The 3,607-nt window shown below is 55.0% G+C and overlaps 1 long non-coding RNA gene across 1 annotated transcript; it reads left to right on the forward strand.

The window, feature by feature from the left end:
• The first annotated feature begins 338 nt into the window (after positions 1-338).
• On the forward strand, positions 339-3,206 carry LOC126064231 (uncharacterized). The gene is made up of 3 exons (XR_007514463.1): positions 339-545; positions 1,471-1,551; positions 3,139-3,206. It is a non-coding gene; the product is annotated as an uncharacterized LOC126064231 (long non-coding RNA).
• The last annotated feature ends 401 nt before the right edge of the window (positions 3,207-3,607 follow it).

Raw genomic sequence — 3,607 nt, forward strand, 5'->3', positions numbered from 1 at the left:
CTAGAATGATGCCCACCATGTGGGTGCGGGGACTGGGGAGGCTCTGAGAAACACGAAGACTTGTCTATGGTTGCACACTGCTTAAGAGGGATGAGCTGTGTCTGAACCCAGCTCTGTCTGCTGCACCCAGGCCCACCCCAGGTTCTGTGGGGGAAGGGGAGAGGGCTGTGTTGGTGTCACTGTGTACAGTTATAGAGATGGCATGGGGAGAGGTGAGCAATCAGCAGTCCAGAGGAGATTTTGGGGAGGTCTCATCTGAGGTTGGGGCCAGGTCGGGGACCCAGAACATGACCCCACTTCCTTGACACCAGAGTACATAGAACTTGGAACCCTGGTAACCAGGCACCCACATTGTAAACAAAGCCCCCTACCCAGCTCACTTGAGTGGAGACGCTCGAACTGAGAACATGTTTTCTTGTTGTTTCTCGTCCCCCGTTGAACTGAAGCTTGAGAAATCCAGGAGTTCGACCCTGTCCCGAAGGCTGAGACATGGTCTCATATCCCACCCCCGAAGGCTTTGGCCACTTTCCAAAAGGAACCCGAAGGTAACACAGGGTGGCCCAGAGCTGCCAATCCAAGCCAGGCCACCACTGTGATCCCACCTAGGCAACCTCACATCCCTCTCCCAGATCCTACCAGCCCCCAGGCCATGCCAGCCCTTGTCCTCATGGGGTCCCTAGTAACAGGGGCAGGGAGGAAATGTGGACAGAACTGATGAGTCAGAAAGTTGTTGGATAAGGCAGGGTACATTTGGGAGAGAGGTGGGTGGGAGTCAGAGAAGGAGGGTCATGTGATCTGGGGAGATTTGGGTGGGGAGAAGTGATGATGAGGATGATGAAAATGCTGCTGTTGCTTGAGGGCAACCCCAAGCTCCAGCCCCACAGCCCCTCACCATCACTGGGTTCATGGGGCTGGGTCTGACCTGGAATGGGGTGGTGGCCAGGCCTAGTCCATCAGGTTGGGTGCCTTGGAGACTGGGAGCTGGGGCACCAAGGCGGAGACCTCCTTCAAGTCCCTGCCCCAAACCCACTGATCACATAGAACTCTCTGGAACCTAAGTCTGCCCAGAGGTCCTAGTTCAGACCAGGGCTTTAGGGAGGGACTGTCAGGGTCACAGGCTGAGTCAGCACTCTCACCTGGGGCTTCTCTGAGATGCAGCTCGCCTGAGTGGGGCAGTCAAATCACAGTCCCAACTACTGGAATTGCCTGAGCCACTGCTGAACCTATGCTAGTCCGGCTTCTCCCAGGTCCTGCTGCAAAACTCAAAGGTTGATCTTTCTATCCGTGGGCTTGGCTGGGGCTGGATGGTGCACCCCTAGGCCAACCCACTCATCACATGGTGACAGATGGGAAACTGGGAGCTCCTCCAAGGCCCAGGGGGCACAAGGGCCTGAAGGGGCAGAAAGTGAAGGAGGTGGCTCAGAGGGGCCCTTGATGCCTCTCGGGCCACTGCCACCACTGTCTCTCCAGAACCAGGTGCAGAAGATCCCCAAGGAAAAAGACAATGGCATCACCCAGCCGGGGTCCAGGAAGGGCTGGTGTAGGCTCAGGGTAAGTGTGGGGGAGGGGAGATGACCAGAGGGTGCCTGGGGCCCAGACACCACCCTGGAGACCCCCAGTTCTCTCCCAGGACTTTCGTTCTCGAGGGCCTCCAGTCCCCTGTCAATGAAATTGACCACCACCCTTTCCTGTCCTCCTACCCCCCTGCCACTGCCCTCCCTGCCCTGGCCAGCTACAAAGTCTCTTTTCCCATATTTGTAGGAATATCAGAAAGGAGTTTTTTATACTGTCGTCCTTTCACATAAGCCCATGGGTCTTTTTGCATGTTGCTGCTGTTGTAGCGTTTAACTTCCAATCCCAGGGCCCTGGGCAGCAGTCGGCTGGACTGTCCTTCCACACCTTCTCCCAGCCTCACACATTGTCACGCTTAGCAGGCTTCTTTTACCCTAAAGTGCAGGGCCCAAGCTATGACACATCTTTTTCTGCACCTGCAAGCTCAAGAAACACATCACGTGACCCCTCCAGTTCAGGAGCTGTGTCCTTACTAAAGAATGTTCCAGAAGGGAGGCCTGTCCCCACAGTGACTGAGCCTCTCACGGCTGCTGGCCCTGGACTGATTCCTTGTGCTGCCCTTTCAGCAGGGCTGCAGGAACGCTTACATGTGTCCTCATACACAGACCCACCAGGACAGACTCCCAGGAGTGGCATGTTGGGGGAAGGATGTGCACATTTCAAGCTAGGATCACTAGAGCCAGACTCCTTCCCAAAACGACAGTCGCAGTCCCGTGGCCTAAAAGTCTGTGACAATGGCTGTGTCCCTACACCGAGCCAGTTCCGGGTATTAGGGTTCTTTTCCATTTTGCCAATCTGCTGTCAGCGTGGCCAACGGAACTGCAGGGTGGCTTTGAGGTGCTTGTTGGCCCTGAGAAGCCGAGCCCCCTCTCAGTCCTTCGCTGGCCATTCAGATTTGCTCTTCTTGAGTCATTTGTTTAGATCCTGGATCCTGTGGGGGTCTTTCTCCCACCCAAGGATCTCCAGGTTCTCACCCTCGGCTGGATCTGGGTACTCCCTAGCTTCAGGTTTTCAAAACCCCCTTTGATGTACAGAAAGAAATATCCGTGTCTTGCTTATCTCATGGGTGTGTTTGCTCTGTGCACTGTCTCTAGCCAGGAAGGAGTGAGCTTGCACTAGATATTCCCCTCTGAGTCAGGAGCAGAGCAGGCCTCACGCAGCACAGGGGGAACATCACAGAGCCCTAGTGTTGGACAGTTCTGGGGGCTGACTAGGTGACTTTGAGGAGACACTAGACATCACCAAGCCTCTGTTTTCTCATCTCTGGAATGGGGTGTTTTGTGAGGACTCACTGGGACACTGCTCTTCCTCCAGGGAGATACCCTGGTTACTTAGTTAACAAAATAACTTCAGGTTCCTAATGTTTGCAATCATCTCTCCACCTCCAACTGTGCTCGGAAAGCCGAGCCCTGTTTTTTGCTTAAGGCACTCATGTCCCACCTCCTGCCACAGGTCACTGAGGGAGAGGGAGTGCCTGGTCTGAGCTCCGGGCCCCCAACCCTCCTGGTGGCTCATGGGGCTGCCTCTGACAATATGCCCCTCCTCTGTTTTTCTGTCCCACCCCAGTGTGTCTGTGGTTCTGAGGAGGACCTGGATGAGGCCTGGGTGATGAAAACCTTCAAGGCAGGCTCACTGGAGAAGCTGGTGGAGCACCTGGTGCTCGCATTCCTAAAGCGTAACTTCTCCTACATCAGAATCTTCCTGGGAACCTATAGAAACTACGCCACCACCCAGCAGGTCCTAGACCAGCTGCTCCAAAGGTGAGTGCCCCGCCCTCCACAGCCCAGTGGAGACTCTGCCCCCTACCAGCTGTGAGTCTGCAGAATGTCACTTCACCACTCAGAGCCTGTTTGCTCCACTGAGAAGTGGGTTGGTAAAGGACAAATCAGCTAGAATTACTGTCAGGACCCCGTGGGACAAGCCATGGAAAGTGTGTAGTGGAGCCTAGCTCTTTGGTAAAGGGTTTTGGGGGGGCTGGGATGTTCACATTTATTATTTTCTTCTCGCCCATAAAGAAACTGTCTGCCTCAGCCCT

Source organism: Elephas maximus, chromosome 20 (assembly GCF_024166365.1).
Source record: "Elephas maximus indicus isolate mEleMax1 chromosome 20, mEleMax1 primary haplotype, whole genome shotgun sequence".
NCBI classification, from domain to species: Eukaryota; Metazoa; Chordata; class Mammalia; order Proboscidea; family Elephantidae; genus Elephas; species Elephas maximus.